We start from the raw sequence: 18,283 nt of genomic DNA, 5'->3' as shown, positions 1-18,283 counted from the left end.
GAGAAATCATAAACTAAACGTAAAGAAAAAGCTTATGAAAAACCCGAGTCCAAACCCTCGTCGAAGCTTCCCGCGAAGAACTGGCGAAAACCGAAGAGAAGGTCGAGAGATATATCTTGATCTTTAAAAATGAAGAAGAGACCTTCTATTTATAGTATGAAATCAAAGAAAAATATCTTGTCTCGAATTTTGTGCCCATATCGCGATCTGGGCTTCTTGGATTGCGATCTGGCAGCCTTGGAAACTGCGCACCGCCTTTCCAGATCGCGATACGGGAATGGTGGATCGCGATCTGGTTCTTGATAAAAAAATATACTGTGAGACCCCCCAGATCGCGATCCAGGAAGGCTGGATCGCGATCTGGGTCGTGATCAAGAAAACCTTCTGTAAGACCCCCCAGATCGCGATACAGAAATGTTGGATCGCGATCTGGGCTTCTGTGCCAACTTCAAACATTGTTTTGACCCTTTTCTAACCCGAATTGGACAATTTTGCATTTCACAAAAGTTGTAGATCTTGAAGTTATCTTTCTACGGCCATTTGAATCAGCTCAATCCGTGGTTGTATGCAAAAGTTATGCTTGAAATACGAAACAGTGACACAACCCGCGATAATGCACTTTTGCACGTGTTTGGTTTGATTTTCGGCTTCGTTTCCAAAATCGTTTCGAATCGGCAAAAATAGCTTATCTTTACCTAAAATAAAAATAAAACAAAAACAACATGATATATACAAATAAAGCCGAAAACTCGGACGAACGAAGACCAAAACGCGAAGATTTGATAAGCAAAAATCGTGCAAAACGAACACTTATCATATATCTCGCAAACATCTCAAAGTCCATGCATAAGTGCTCTCATCTTCACGTGACATAAAAGCAATAGCAATAGTGAAGTTCCTTCCCACTGGAGTAATCCCAATAATTTCCAAAAGAGGCATTTCATAGCTACATGAAGCTAATTATAATTTTATCAACTCGTAAATATAATACAATAAATTAAAATTCACATTTAAATAAATATTACATGTTAGTCTTGTAAGTGCAATCCATCAGTATAACCTATGGAAGTAATTGCAGAAGGTTGATTGAATGGGGGTGCGCGAAAATAACGTCTTGCACTGTATCGCCAGCTCAGTTTATTCGATGCCATTTGTTGTATCCACTTTCACTAAGTTTGTGCCACAAATGTTGCACAACTGTTTTTCCTTTCATTTCATCTCATCTAATTTTAGCAGATTCATTGTACACATCCTCAAAGCTGCAGACGTATTCGGATTAGTCTGTATCAAGTGATGCAAAATTTCCTTTGGCTTCACGTGACTGTTTTTCAGTAACTTTGTAACTTCTCGTTGCTCTTGAGTCAAGCAACTTAAAGAACGTATTCCTTGTGGATATTTATGTAACAGCCCGCATTTTCATAAGCATTTATATATGATTATATTGAACATATAGTAAATACGAATATACGTGCATTTCATGAATTGAGTAGCAATTTATACGTTCTCTATGTGTTTATGTGATTTAGATACATTATAGCATTTTTAGAAGTAGACATTATTATTAATTGAGTAGTTGACTCTAATTATGTGATTTAATGAATTATGTGCTTTAGTCCATGGATTTTAATGATGTGCTTTAATTGATGATTAACCTAGGATTGAGATGTTGTGAAATTAGTTTTCGTTATAGTTTAATTGGTATCCTATGGAATTTATATGAATTATACGTTTTAGTGTGTGTGTATTGGCCGTGTGTTGTGTGTTAGGGAAAGTGCATTACTCCCTAAGTTTATTAATTACAAAGGACTCCCCTCTTCTCTTCTATATTGCTAAGGAGCCCCCAAGGTATGTTCTCCCAAATTGCTAATAAAACCCCAATGTCTTTTATATTGCAAATAAAGGCCTCATCTCCCCTATAAATAAACCCCTCCTCTTCACATTTTCTTCACACCAAACATCAGCCAAAAAGGCCCTCTCCTCTCCCTATCTATCGATCAAAACATCCGAAGAAGAATTCTCTTCTTCCACTTCAAGAAGCTCCCATCAAGCCCCTTCCTCTTCTCTCTTCAATTCCTCTCCAAGAGAAGCTCCCTCCTCTTCAATTCCGCTAAAAATATTCAAGAAACAGCCCCTTCACATCCTTCAAACTCAGCCCCAAAGCCATCCAAGAACACCCAAGCCAAACCCGCCGAAAATCCACCAAGCCTTTGGTTTTGTTACTCCTTCATCTTCGATTTCTTGCTCTTGGGTAAGGACCTTGGTCTTTACTGAAATAATAACTTAATTAATATAAATTATATGTGTTTTAATGAATTTTATGTTTGAGGTTTTAATTTTGAGCTTTAGAAGATAAAGTTCTTGATGAACACTAACTGAATTTCAGTTTCATAGCCTCTGTTTGTGTTGCATGTCTTATCGGGTAATTCTTAAGATAAATTTATGAAATTTTATGGTAGTCTGGAACATTCGGTTATCTTCATTTTGATATAAATTATGCATAAATCGGATTTTTATTTAGTGAGTTATGAACCTTTTTCTGAATCTGCACAGTTTCGGAGTCATCCACGAATTATGTGTTGAATACTAATTTATACTAATCTTATTGAGTTGATTCCACTTGAATATGATTATAAACTTATGAAACTGACGTTCCACAAAATTTTGTAGTGTTTAAGTAAAGGTATGAATTAATTGGTATTTTTAAAGTTAGTGGATCTGTTCTGAGATTCTGCTTGTGTTACTGCACTAAATTGATTATATCTCTTACATCTATGAGTTTCTTCATAACATGTTTTAACCCTATACACTAGACTTAGATATTAACATGTGTTCCAAATTTCATCAGGTTTCAGATCTGTTTCACAGATGCCCTGTTTTCCTAAAATCATGAAAGTTTCAGGTAACTAGATCTCTCGGTTATCTTTAATTTGATATATTTTAATCATCAAACGGATTTCAGATGATTAAGATATGAATTATTTACTAAACCTGCACAGTTTGTGAGTCAGCTGAGGATTTGCTTTTAAAATCGATGTTTTCCTAGTTTGATTTCCTTGATTCCACTTGGAATATATTTATAACTTATAAAACCAGTTTTCTGCAAAGTTTTACAGTGTTTTAACAAAAGGGTGATTTATTGGGTATTTTTAAAGTGGTTGGTTCTGTTTCTGAAAGTGTGACCATACTACTGTACTGTTTTACTTATTTCTCTTAGGCTACTGCTTTTCTTGCAAAACTGTTTTAAAAGAGTCTTTTTTATTGATATAGGAGTATTGTTTTAAAGTTTCAGAATTTTTGTAGTTATGGTCTAAGAGAAATGTATTTTTGAAGTTAAAGTGTCAAAACTGTCCGATTTTCCTATGAGTAAACTACTTGAATCAAAAGGTCCTTTGTGAGCATGGTTTAAACTCTTGAGGCATAACTTAACATAATAGTTGAACATAGATGAAGTTTTCCATGAGTATTGAGCTACATCTAAGAAATATTCTTAGACTAATCTATGATTAGAATAATAAGTTGTTCTTTGAACTTGCTATGTGCTAGTACTTATGATGAATTAGATCTCCCGATGATTCTTTAAATAAGAAGCGTTGAATTTCATTATGTGTATTTGAATTATGTGATTTACTCTTGCGAGGTATAAGTATGTATATGTATAAGTATATTTATATGTATATCGATAGTTTGGACCTATGATGTTATAGGCGTACTCCCCTCGGGTTGAGGAAACTTGTAACCCATAGTTATAAATTAGAGTATATACGTATATGTATAAGTATATAAATACGGATAAGTGCCTACGTGTATATACGTGTAAAAGTATATGTGTCTGTATTACTAATGTTTAATCTATATGTGCTTACTATATCCTCGGAAATTACTTCCGGATTATGTGATTTAATTCCTTCGAATTACGTGAATGATATAATTGGAATTTTTGTCGTGTTGCTATTAAGATCTTTGACTTGCGTGCATTCATCGAGTCATTAATTGGTATTGCATGGTCTACTATAGAAGAGTCAAAATTGTAACGTTGCTACGGTTGAATAGACACGGGATACGGGGGGCCGGTATCCCAACAACAGTTACTATAGAACAACAGGGTGGTTAGCTCCCACCGAATGACCGGGCTCAGCATATAAACGTCTATTGCCGATGCTTACGTTAGGGATCCCAACATGTGCCTACTTGCATACGAAAGATTTTGAAAGAAAAATGTTTTTAAAAAGAGTTTTAAAAAGGGGTTTTCGTTCTAAAAAAAGGGAATTTCGTGGAAAGGGATATTTTGTACAAGACAAGTTCCAAAATGAACTAAGAAATGATTTCTAAAGGAAAACGAATCCCCACATGATTTTCAAAGTGAATTTCAAATGGCTTTCAAAGCAAAACCAGACTTTTTATTATGTGCTCATATGTGAAGTTATATGTTTAATTATTGGCGATGTGATTATATGTCGTGATTAACGTCCATGAAATACTATAACATAATACAATTATGACGTAAAAGCCTTAGACATAAAAGAACATAGACATGGACTTTAGGACTCCCATAGGTCGTGAGTGATACGATGATAGAGGCGTGAGTTTGTCAGACTAAGACTAATGTCCTTACTGAGCCAGTGTTTGGGCTCATGCTTTTATGCAAATTATCTTTCCAGGTTCTCCAAGCTATTTAGGAGGCCGGTGGAGTGGAGTTCGAGGAATCACGAGCTTTGGTGCCTAGATTATTTTACTCAGATTTTATACGCAACGTTTTATCGAAAAACTAATCAACATAGTATGATTTTATTTTGTACTCTGATTTGGGAATCCAGTCTATTAAACGGGGGTATCTTAAATAAAGTTTATTTTCCTTCCGCTGTCCTACGAGTGTTTTCTAAACCCCGGTAATGTTTTATGTGGATTATTCCGCCACATCGAAATTATTTTCAAAATCCCGTTCATGTTATGGTACACTCTTTATGAAAAATCTTATTTTCCGATTGTGGGTTAGATTTGAAGTAAAGGGAAACCGTTCTAAAATTTTAAAGTGGTTTTTCTCAAAGTTCAAATTGGATCCAAAAGTTTTTAACAAGTCCGTCTTTCAAAATCTCTTTCTAAATTCTTATTGTATCATTGAGGGTGCTATAATTTATGAGGATTATGATTATGATTGCCATATTTTATGGTAAGATGCCATAATCCCTCTCGACCCTCTTTACCCCATAGCGCAAAAGGACACATGCACTTCATTGAACCATACTTCCGGCTTGTTACGACACCGGCATTTTTTCCTCGTTCTTTATAGGCCCTTTTACACGTCAGATATTGTCTGCCTTCGTGGAAAGACTGGCGTCTAATCTCATGACCATGACTGACGGCCATGTTCATCGCTCACTCAACCAGTACATCTTTACTCTCGAATGCAGGAGAAATTATGAAAAATTGACTAAAATTATGTAACTCGGATGTTTCCGTATCTTCAACATTTATGTACACTTCTTGTTTTCAAATAAATAAAGTAAGCAAAATATATATTATTTATAAAAAAAGTTAAAAAAATAAAATAAAATAAATAAATAAAAAATAAAAAAATTGTGCTCGCGTGATTTTACACGAGCACCGACTCAGGTCTCGCGTGATTTTACACGACCACTAAGAAGGTTCTCACGTAAAATAAGACGAACAAAAAGAAAAAAATATTCATCTTCTCGTGTGATTTTGCACGAGCACATGGCATGTGGTCGCGCAAAATCACACGAACACAAGAAAATGTGCTCGCGTAATCACACGAGTACTTGAAGATACGAGAAAAAACGAAAATATTACCTCCGGATCTATAGCCATGTGCTCGCGTAATATTACACGAGTACTTGAAGATTCGAGAAAAAACAAAAATATTACCTCCGGATCTATATTTGTTGGATCCATTTCAGAAATTGTTGAATATCTAATTTTTTTTGCAATAAATGTTCAAATTCGGTTTTTAAAGGATTATAGGATTTGGAAATAAAAATATGAAATGGTAAAAAAATGCATGTTCGCCAAAATATCGTATGCGTATGTAACCACCCTTAATATAACCACATATATATTGAAGTGATGTTAAATCACTATTTGAAAAGTTTTTCTTTAAAAATGATCGAATGAGGCAAAAGAAACACACACACACATAAAGAGGCTCAACAACAGCGCAGGGGTATACATCTGGTTATCAGATAATAGCAACGGACCCAACCGTTACGAAAGTGCAATTGTCAACATAGCCAATGCACCAGCCGGGAATCGAACCCGGGTCTGTACCGTGGCAGGATACGATTCTACCACTAGACCACTAGTGCTTGATTTTGTTATTTGACAATTAAAATTTATAAACAACCAATACTACAAATTCAAATCAGTCATTTTATTTATTTTATTTTAATAACAATTGGTCTTATATCCATTGCAACCAATTTTGTAAAAAATGGTAATCAGGTCGGAGGCAGTTTAGGCACCGCCTCATGATTAATCAGTGCGGCGGTGATAAATCGACGATAAATCGGAAATAAACCTAAAATATAAATAGACATTATTTATAAATACTCAATACATATATAAAAATATATTTAAACATGGTTACATCTCCATCATTTATATATCCTAATAAGATAATAAAAAAATGATAATAATAAGATCATAATACGATAAAAATCCTTATAAAATACAAAACGAAACCCAATACTTTTGAATTTAAATTTATTCTTGAACATTGCAAAAATATATCATTAGGTTCTTTAATAATAAAAATTAACATAAACAAAATAAAGCATAAACTCATTTTTATTAACAGCCCAATTTTAATTTTGAATAAGAAAAAGAAAAAAAGAAAAAAGAAAAAAAAGATAAAAGAAAACGATTTTTGCACCAAAGTTTGATCCGTCTCTTAGGTTTTGACCGCCTCGACCCCCCTAAAATCGCCTCACATGTCAAAAAACAATTTCTCAAACATTTACACCAAAATCGTTAAGGTTTGGGACCGCCTCCACCTCGGAGACCGATTAATCGGCCGCCTCGACTGATTGTTAGAACACCGATTACAGCTCTCACTATGCTACCGGAAACAAAAATGCCTTCTCCACTGTCTTCTCGCACGAGGACCATTTCAAAATTAAACATTTGTAATAATAAGACATACAACAATAAAAAGAATTAATAATTCACCTACAATGCAATGTAAGATATATAAAAGAAGGGAAACTTAGCTAGAGCCCTCCCTCAAAATTATTTCCTATAGGTTAAAAGACATGCCAAATTCGCCTATTTATTAGTAGTCTTAGGCCCTCTTTTTTCTATTTTTTATGATGTATTTTATGTAGAAGTGTCAATTTGGTCCTCGCAGTTTTCGTCCAATCTTTTACATCTTTCATTTGTCGGCCCCGACTTCCTACCCGCAAAGGCGACGTATCATTCCCAACTCCCACAGTGCTATTCCCACCATCAACTCCCACGGAATCCCTGTAGGGTATCAAACTGCCAAGCTCCATAAAGCCTAATATAGTGTAGGTTCCTCTTGAGCAGTATTGGTTACTGCTAAGGAGAATATATACACAAGTACAACAGAAAGATAGAAATAAATATGAATAAATTGAAATAAAAATAGATTAAGGATATCAACTCAGTCTTCCAATTTTCACACCAGAGATTCACATTTTCCACTATACACCACCAGAGTACCACGAGAAGAACAGATCTTCTTTCTCTCTTAACACACAAACCCTAGCTTCACCCAAAACACCACAAAGGAAAGAACAGATCAAGCACTGAAGCTTACCCACTCACCAAAACCCCAATTTCAGAATTCACAAATAGAAAAAAGTGAGAGATTTATGTCGAGTCTAGGGTTTTATCTGTGTCTTATCCTCTTCCAATCTCCATGCCAGTATTTATAGAGAGAGAAGTCAAATAGAGCCGGTGAAGGCTGTACTGGAGGGTCAAAGTCAGCCATGTACCGTGCTCTTTGACCTCCAGCCATGACAGAGTCAATGTAGTACAAGGGAGAAAGAAGACAGAAGCAGCAGCGGCGGAGAAGAAGGGTAAAAGACTAGGGTTTCAGAATGAGCTATCTTCAATTTCACCAATAGTTTTCTTACAAAGAAAAGGTAAATGAGTCGTTATAGTGACCATTGATGTTTTTGAAATTATATTTTTTCGCTTGACCACATAAAGAGTAATTAGAGTGCCCTGCCCTTAACCCGAACCCGAAACCCGAAACCCGAAAGCCCGAAACCCGAAACCCAAAACGACCTAATTACATGCATATACACCGTACCTCTCACATCTAAAAGAAATATTATATTAAAGATACACCTCTTGAAATATAATTTTAAATTAAAGTTAAGTTAATTAATTACTAATAATCAAATAAAAATTTTTATAATATATTTTTTCCAGACAAATTATATTAGAAAATTCAACTACTTAAATATATATATGACATAAATTACATTAAATATTTGACTTCACTTTGCATCCCTATTGAAATTTTAAGGTTAATGAGGACAATTTTTTTAAATGAATATTTTCTTTGGTGTGATCAAATACAATTCTAATAAAAGAATTTTCATAATAAAATTATTAAATTATTCGATAGGTATGTCATTAATTTTATTGTAATTGAAAAAAAAAACTATTCTCTTTTGTATGAATATATACTTTATATGTAATTTTGTGAAAATTAGTTGTAGGGTGGAAATTTTAAAATTGTAATACGCAGTACCAAGATGAGAAATAATTTCATATGTGTGTAATTATTGAGGGTGTTTCTTCTTTGCAGTAGTACTTAATTTTTTGCTGGAAAGTGTCAAGTCAAATTATAATTTTCTTCCACCATTAAATCATTTTCACACTAAATTACTTGAAAATTATTTTTTTTATATTATAATAAAATCCAATTTTTTTTCTTATCAAGGAACTACGAGAACAAAATTATTGAGAGAATTTTTTGAAAATATCAATTGGGGTGCAGTGTGAATGATTTATTACCTTTTAAGGTTGAAAGATGCTATTATTGTTTTTTTTTTGTTGGGTGCAAAGTTCCAAAATTGTAACACCCCACCTTTCCAAAACCCGAAAACCCTAAAACCCGAGATTAATATTTCTAACCCGAGATTAATATTTCTAACTCGAGATCCCTTAGGAAATATTATTACGTGATATTAATTATATGCATTACGTGAATTTAATTATGTTACTTACGTGAATAATTACGTGCGCTATTATATATGTGATTTATATGATTTAAATTTCCGTAAATTGAAATACTATGGAATTTCGTGAATTACGTGGTTTATGTGAATAATTGCATATTTTATTTATTTGATAAATTATTTGAAACTTGGTAAATTGTGTGAATTGTATACGTATATATATACGTACACGTACATACATGCATGCATACGTATACATACATATATGCTAATACTTGCATTATACATTTGAATATATATATATATATATATATATATATATATATATATATATATGTCCGAAATTGTGCGTGTGTGTTCGGATGATGTGTGTGTGTGTGTTAAGATGCAAGTTGTGATTTAAATTAAATAAATAAATTATGTTTAATTAGGCATGCACTTACACTTGGCAAATTCTAATCATTTTACCCAAGCCTACACTCAACACTCTCATTAGTGAGATGAAGAGACACCCTTCATCTCTCTTCTTCCAACACCTCAACCATCACTTGTCTTCCTCTTCTCCTTCCACCGAAGCCCTCATCACCATCATCGGCCTTCTCCTTCCTCCACCTCACTTCCCATTTTCAAAGAAAACCCCAAAATAAGATGAAGGTTCCTTATTTAACTCTTGCCATAGACTACTCCAAAAATACCATCAAAACCACTTGCCTCCTTACGGGAGATCACAACTCCTCGCTCCTTGAAGCTAACACCATTTCCTTCACAATCAAGGTGGCTTGGTTGAATTTCGGTGCTTGAAAGCTTTCCTCCATTTCGGCTATTTTTCTTTCTTCGATTTTAAGGTAAGAAATTCCGATTTCTTGCTGCAATTAAATGGCATAAATAGTATTGAAATGATTTTCATAATATTTTAAATGATTGGGAAAGATTTCGAAAATTTAGGGGTTTTTGAAGAAAAGTGGAAAATGAGTGTTTCTTGTTAAATTCTTGTTCTTGCATGCATCATCTATGTTGATAGTGGGTAGATACAACTTTTATTGGCCAAAAGCCTTAAAATTTTCAGATTTCAAAAAGGGGTTTTCAAGAAAAATGAATTTTTAACTTTCTGTTGTTGCATGTGTAGATCTTCGAAAGTTTGGGCCAAATCTGTAATTTTTGTAAAGTCTGCCCGAAAAATGTTTTCAAAACTGTTTTCCAGCATTTTTTGAACAAAAATTTCGGATTTAAAGAAGTTTTGTAAGAAAAAGTCGATTTTGAAACTCTAGTAGGCTTGCATGTGTAGATATAGAGATTTTGGGGTAAATTGTGCAATTTCCGAAATTTCTGCATAAAACAACTTTTCAACTTCACTTTCTGCATTTAGTAAAGTGGAATTTCAGATTTGTTAGGGGTTTCCATGAAAAAGTGGAAATTGAACTTCTAGTTGGTTGCATGTATAAATTTCGAAACTTTTGGGTCAAAACTGCAATTTCCGAAAAATCTCTCATTTTTAAAGTTTGGATCTGTTTTTCAGCAAGTATTAGATAGGAAAAAGTTTTATTTACCAAGTTTTGAAATTAATTAGAGTTATATTAGAGTTTTGGATTTTTAAATTGAAAAAGGGATTTTCCTAGTTTTAATTTCAAGAAAATTCGAAACTTTGTAAAAACTTAAATTTATTTCAGAATCTGGAATTTGAGTCCGTTAGGAGTTCTAGGATTTAATTTGGGAGTTTTTGAAATTAGTTTGCTAATATTTCAAAATTAGGATAATTGCATGTCATTTGCATATGTTTTGTGACTTAAGTGTTCATGTTTTGATTTAATGGTTATGAATTATGAGTTTTGGTATTTTTGTACTTTGAATTGCTGCTGGATGTGTTTAATGGCTGTGAGGAATTGATTGAAATGGATTATTACCTAGAAGTGGTAATAAGTCCATAGAATGAGAATTGAAAGAAGGGTATTTGTTCTTAAGCTTGCTTTGATGAGTAAATAGTGATGTTTAATGTGTTGATTGTGCATGTGTGTGCTGAAAATGTGTGAATGTGTAGGTGCTGATTGTGCATGGTGTGTGAGCCGTGTGTGGTTGTGTGTTTATATGTGTGAATTTGGGATTTTTGCCCAAATCATAAATATGTGGTAAATTGTGATATTTGTATGATTTGTGGCACTTGATTGATATTTGTGATGTCATGTGTGGGTTATAGCATTATTTCGAAAAGTTGCATTAAATGATTTTCATTTGAAAGATTAATGGAATATCGGGTAATAAACAACTCGGATATAGTGGGCCGTTATCCAACTAGGATGATGTGTGTAGTGGTTTGATTCCACTTAGTGAAAACGGGCTCGTAACAGGTTTATTATTCGGTACAGAAATTAATCTTTCACGGATCCGATAAACCGAAAAATGTGTTTTTCATGATTTTCACAAAAAGGGCATTTTAGTCATTTTGCATGATTACGTGATTTTGTGGAATGATGTATTTTCGTGAGATATGTGATCTGACCGATTGCCTTGTGTTGTTTTACGAAACGTGGGTAAGAACGGGTATACAATATTATATATTATGTATAACGTATTTCCAAAGTTCGATAATACTCGGATTTCTTACTGAGCTTTATAGCTCATATAGATGTCCTTTAATTGCAGGTTGTAGTAATCCTCAAACGGGATGGATCGAGTAGTGGATCGAGGTCTTGCCCGGAGTTTTGGAAGACGTACGAGGACCTATGAACGATGCTAGACTTTTGGTTATTTTTGGTGGTGTAACCTTAAACCGTAACATTTTCTTTTCGTACTTTTGAACTCATTTTCGTTATGACTCGTACTTAATTGCTACTTTAATATAGTAAGTTTCGCAATTTACTATTTTCATGCCTTCGCTAGGAATTTTCGAATTATTCACCAAAATAACCTTTTCGAACTCTGATTTCTTCTCGAACCGAAAAATGATTAGTGAGAATGTAGCACTCGAATGAGAAACCTCCCCTCGAAACTTATTTCCAAACGAAGCTTTTATTCAGCCAAAGTAACCCAACAAAGTTTTCTTTTGAAAATGCAAAGCCTTCAATACCCAAAAGAAGATATTTTTAATAATTGCATTTTCGCCCCATCCCAATGTTTCAATAATTACAAAGAGATCCTTTGCTTCCGCTAGCTTGATGAATATTCCGATAAACCGGTTCGATTTATCGCCCGTCTAGAAGGGGGGTGCTACAAAGAGTGGTATCAGAGCATTGTTCATAGATACTCGTACGAACTTCACGGGCTTAAAGACTACTCGAGACACAAAGCTCGGACCATCCGGTAAAGTATGTGTATTATTTTCTTTATGTGTTTTATTTGCTTTACTTATTAATGATAATTAATAATAGAAATAATGGCGAGACGTATAACCCGAGCAAACCCGAGCAATCCCGCCGATGAACCACAAGACCCCAATCAAACCATTAATAATCTCTCCAACTTAATCCGTGAACAAGCCCAAAACCACCAACGTCAAATCGAAGAACTTCTCCAACGTAACCAAACCCCGCCTCAAAATAATGCGCATCAAGCTATATACGAACGATTCCTCCGAATGAACCCATCCGAATTTCATGGTGGAACCGACCCCATCATAGCCGAAGAGTGGATCAAATCTCTCGAAGTCATCTACGACTATATGCAAATGACCGACCGCGACCGCGTGCACTGAGCCATATTCCTACTCCGAAACGAAGCTCGTCACTGGTGGGAAGGAATCAAGGAAGGAACAAACCTCGAAACTCTGCCATGGACCGATTTCAAAGTCCAATTCTTCGAAAAATATTTCTCGAAAGACGTGCAAGCCCACAAACTCAAAGAACTTCTCGAACTCCGACAAGGCGACTTACCAATGATCGAGTACATCCGTCGTTTCGAACGTGGCTGCCTCTACGCCCCATTCATCGCTCGAGACGCCGAAGAAAAGAAGAACCATTTCATTCGTGGCCTCCAACCAGAAATCCGTAGAGACAATCGTATGTCCGACGCCTCAACTTTCCGCCAACTCGTAGACAAAGCACTCATGGCTGCCCAGGACGAACGAGACATTCAAAACATCCGCCGACCACAAGGAATTACTCAACGACCGTGGAAAAAGAACAACTTTGGCAACCATCCATTCCGAGGAAAAGGAACGCAACCCATTCGCCAACCAACCGGACCACCGCCACCACCGCCAAGGCCAACCTGCCCAAAATGTGGAAAGAGTCACTCCGGAGAATGCATCCACGGAACAAGTAGTTTCTTTCGATTCCATCAGCCCGGACACATGGTGAAAGATTGCCCAAAACCCCCACCGAACGTCCCCGGCCGAGTGTTCGCCATGACTCAAGAACAGATCGAGCAAGACCCGTCTATGATAGCAGGTACCATATTTATCCTCGAAGAACCCATTTTACGCTCTTATCGATTCCGGCTCTAATCATTCATTTATCTCGAAAGACATAATTGCGCACTTACATCTCGAACCAAATCAATTAAACTACGAATACCGAATTCTCATTCCCTCTGGCGAAGAAATGTGCTCTAACCTAGTCATAATCAACTGTCCAATCCGAGTTCATACTTAAACCATGAATTTCGATCTAATCCTCCTACCGATCCAAAACATCAAAGTTATACTAGGCATGGATTGGTTAACCAAATTCAAAGCCCAAATCGACTGTGCCTAAAAAACGGTCATTTTTCCTCTTCCGAACGGCGAAACCCTAAAATTCCAAAGTCAACCCAAACCCTCGATTCCAATCATATCCACGATCAAAGCAGTCAAACTCATTCACAAAGGCCATTCCGGCTATCTAGTGGATATTCTAAAATCCGAGTCCGATTCCAAAGCCCAAATTTCCGACATTCGAGTTGTCCAAGAATTTCCCGACGTATTTCCCGATGACATTCCCGGACTTCCGCCCGACCGAGAAATCGAATTCGAAATCAATCTGATCCCCGGAGCTACGCCAATTTCCAAAGCCCCGTATCGTATGGCCCCGATGGAATTAAAGGAGCTGAAAGATCAAGTCCAAGAATTGCTCGACAAAGGCTATGTTCGACCCAGCCATTTTCCGTGGGGCGCACCGGTTCTCTTTGTCAAAAAGAAAGACGGATCCCTCCGCCTTTGCATCGACTACCGTGAACTCAACAAAGTCACAATCAAGAATAAATACCCTCTTCCTCGAATCGATGATCTTTTCGACCAACTTCAAGGCTCATCGGTCTTCTCGAAAATCGATCTCCGATCCGGCTATCATCAACTCAAAATCAAAGAATCCGATATCCCCAAAACGGCTTTCAGAACCCGATACGGGCATTATGAATTCGTTGTCATACCCTTCGGTCTAACCAACGCCCCCGCAGCTTTCATGGACCTTATGAACCGAGTATTTCATCAATACTTGGACCAGTTCGTGATTGTATTCATCGACGACATTCTCATCTACTCCAAACCCCAAGAAGATCATATGTCCCACCTTCGCACCGTACTCCAAACTCTCCGATCGCATCAACTATACGCCATGTTCAGCAAATGCGAGTTCTGGCTTTCGAGTGTGACTTTCCTCGGTCACATTGTTTCAGAACAAGGAATCTCCGTCGACCCCAGCAAGATAGAAGCCGTGTCAAATTGGTCGATTCCGAAGAGCGCAAAGGAAATCCGAAGCTTCCTTGGACTAGCCGGCTACTACCGCAAATTCGTAAAGGATTTCTCGAAGATTGCCTCTCCACTCACCCGATTGACTCGAAAGGACATCAAGTATCAGTGGATAACCGAATGCGACGCCAGTTTCACCGAATTAAAATCTCGACTCACCTCGGCACCAATTCTCGCACTACCAGAGAAAGTCGGAGAATTCATAGTCTACAGCGATGCCTCGAAATTAGGTCTAGGCGCCGTACTCATGCAAAATGGAAAGGTCATTGCCTACGCCTCGCGTCAACTCAATGAGTACGAACGCAATTATCCAACGCACGATCTCGAATTAGCCGCCGTCGTTTTCGTACTCAAAATCTGGCGACACTACCTCTATGGTAAAAAGTGTACCATCTACACCGATCACAAGAGTTTGAAGTATTTCTTCACTCAAAAAGACTTGAACATGCGACAAAGAAGATGGCTTGAACTAGTCAAGGATTACGACTGCGAGATACTCTACCACCCTGGCAAAGCAAATGTGGTCGCCGACGCACTTAGCCGCAAATCAATCAACGCGCTCATAGTCCAACCTAACTTGGGAGAATCGATCAAATCAGCCCAGCAAAATGATTCGCAAATTTTCAAAATCCGCGATAACCTCGAATCCAATCCCAACTTTCAAATCACCAAAGATGGTCTCGTCCGATTCCAAAATCGCATTTACGTCCCCAATGATCCAAATGTTCGCCGACTCATCTTAACCGAAGCTCACCAAACCACGTACACTTGCCATCCCGGAGAAACCCAGATGTACCAAGATCTCAAAAAGCTGTACTGGTGGCCTGGAATGAAGAAAGACGTGGCCCGATTCGTAGCCGAATGCTTAGTGTGCCAACAAGTCAAAACGGAACATTAAAGGCCCGGAGGTCTACTTCAATCGAACCTAATTCCGGATGGAAATGGGAAGCTATCACAATGGACTTCGTGCAAGGATTTCCGAAGACCCAAAGAGGATCCGACGCCATTTGGGTGATCGTTGACCGACTGACCAAAACGGCTCACTTTCTCCCGATCCGAATGACGTTCAGTTTAGAAAAGCTAACCGAACTATACGTCCGCGAGATCGTCCGACTCCACGGTGTTCCCGTCTCCATTATTTCCGACCGAGACCCTCGATTCACGTCCAAATTCTGGAAAAGTTTACACGAAACCCTCGGAACGCGATTAAAATTCAGCACCGCCTATCACCCTCAAACCGACGGCCAGTCTGAACGAACTATCAAAACCCTAGAAGATCTTCTCCGCGCTTGTATTCTCGACTTTGGAGGAAATTGGGAATCCCGCCTTCCACTAATCGAATTCGCCTACAACAATAGCTTTCATTCGTCAATTGGAATGGCACCCTACGAAGCCCTTTACGGCCGCAAGTGTAGATCCCCACTCCATTGGGACGAGATTGGCGAAAGGAAATTCCTTGGTCCCGACCTAGTCCAACAAACCGTCGATATCATCAAAAACATCCGAGAGAAAATGCGAATTGCCCAAGATTGACAACAAAGCTATGCCAACACTCGAAGGAGAGATCTCGAATTCGAAGTCGGAGACTCCGTATTCTTGAAAGTGGCACCTTTCAAAGGAATTATGCGATTTGGGAAAAAGGGAAAATTAGCACCACGATTTATTGGCCCATTCGAAATTCTCGACAAAGTTGGTACTTGCGCCTACCGACTCGCCTTACCACCCAACTTATCCAACTTTCACAATGTCTTTCACGTTTCGATGCTTCGCAAATACATTCGCAGCCCCGACCACATATTGAAAACCGAACCGGTCGAACTAAACCCTAACCTATCCTACGAAGAGAAACCTTCCCAAATACTCGATTCCAAAACCAAAACCCTTCGAAACCGAAACCTAAAATTCGTTAAAATTCTTTGGCAAAACCATGCACCCGAAGAAGCCACGTGGGAATGAGAAAAAGAAATGCGCGAACATTACCCCGAGCCGTTCAGGTAACAATTTTGGGGACAAAATTTCTTTAAGGGGGGGAGATTGTAACACCCCACCTTTCCAAAACCCGAAAACCCTAAAACCCGAGATTAATATTTCTAACCCGAGATTAATATTTCTAACTCGAGATCCCTTAGGAAATATTATTACGTGATATTAATTATATGCATTTCGTGAATTTAATTATGTTACTTACGTGAATAATTACGTGGGCTATTATATATGTGATTTATATGATTTAAATTTCCGTAAATTGAAATACTATGGAATTTCGTGAATTACGTGGTTTATGTGAATAATTGCATATTTTATTTATTTGATAAATTATTTGAAACTTGGTAAATTGTGTGAATTGTATACATATATATATATATACGTACACGTACATACATGCATGCATACGTATACATACATATATGCTAATACTTGCATTATACATTTGAATATATATATATATATGTCCGAAATTGTGTGTGTGTGTTCGGATGATGTGTGTGTGTTAAGATGCAAGTTGTGATTTAAATTAAATAAATAAATTATGTTTAATTAGGCATGCACTTACACTTGGCAAATTCTAACCATTTTACCTAAGCCTACACTCAACACTCTCATTAGTGAGATGAAGAGACACCCTTCATCTCTCTTCTTCCAACACCTCAACCATCACTTGTCTTCCTCTTCTCCTTCCACCGAAGCCCTCATCACCATCATCGGGCCTTCTCCTTCCTCCACCTCACTTCCCATTTTCAAAGAAAACCCCAAAATAAGATGAAGGTTCCTTATTTAACTCTTGCCATAGACTACTCCAAAAATACCATCAAAACCACTTGCCTCCTTACGGGAGATCACAACTCCTCCCTCCTTGAAGCTCACACCATTTCCTTCACAATCAAGGTGGCTTGGTTGAATTTCGGTGCTTGAAAGCTTTCCTCCATTTCGGCTATTTTTCTTTCTTCGATTTTAAGGTAAGAAATTCCGATTTCTTGCTGCAATTAAATGGCATCAATAGTATTGAAATGATTTTCATAATATTTTAAAAGATTGGGAAAGATTTCGAAAATTTAGGGGTTTTTGAAGAAAAGTGGAAAATGAGTGTTTCTTGTTAAATTCTTGTTCTTGCATGCATCATCTATGTTGATACGTGATTTTTTGGAATGATGTATTTTCGTGAGATATGTGATCTGACCGATTGCCTTGTGTTGTTTTACGAAACGTGGGTAAGAACGGGTATACAATATTATATATTATGTATAACGTATTTCCAAAGTTCGATAATACTCGGATTTCTTACTGAGCTTTATAGCTCATATAGATGTCCTTTAATTGCAGGTAGTAGTAATCCTCAAACGGGATGGATCGAGTAGTGGATCGAGGTCTTGCCCGGAGTTTTGGAAGACGTACGAGGACCTATGAACGATGCTAGACTTTTGGTTATTTTTGGTGGTGTAACCTTAAACCGTAACATTTT

General features: G+C 37.0%; 1 long non-coding RNA gene and 1 other non-coding gene across 2 annotated transcripts; one reads left to right on the top strand and one right to left on the bottom strand.

Annotated features, from left to right (window-relative positions):
• Nucleotides 1–1,547: 1,547 nt before the first annotated feature.
• LOC148770516 (uncharacterized) lies at nucleotides 1,548–4,844 on the top strand. The gene is made up of 2 exons (XR_016031395.1): nucleotides 1,548–2,248; nucleotides 4,659–4,844. It is a non-coding gene; the product is annotated as an uncharacterized LOC148770516 (long non-coding RNA).
• Nucleotides 4,845–6,249: 1,405 nt separating this feature from the next.
• On the bottom strand, nucleotides 6,250–6,320 carry TRNAG-GCC (transfer RNA glycine (anticodon GCC)). Its single transcript has one exon. It is a non-coding gene; the product is annotated as a tRNA-Gly (tRNA).
• Between the last annotated feature and the right edge of the window lie 11,963 nt (nucleotides 6,321–18,283).

This window comes from Erythranthe guttata, chromosome 5 (genome assembly GCF_056151865.1).
Source record: "Erythranthe guttata isolate IM_541 chromosome 5, IM_541, whole genome shotgun sequence".
Classification (NCBI taxonomy): Eukaryota; Viridiplantae; Streptophyta; class Magnoliopsida; order Lamiales; family Phrymaceae; genus Erythranthe; species Erythranthe guttata.
The sequence above is the reverse complement of the archived record's forward strand: the minus strand, read 5'-3'. Positions and strand labels throughout refer to the sequence as shown.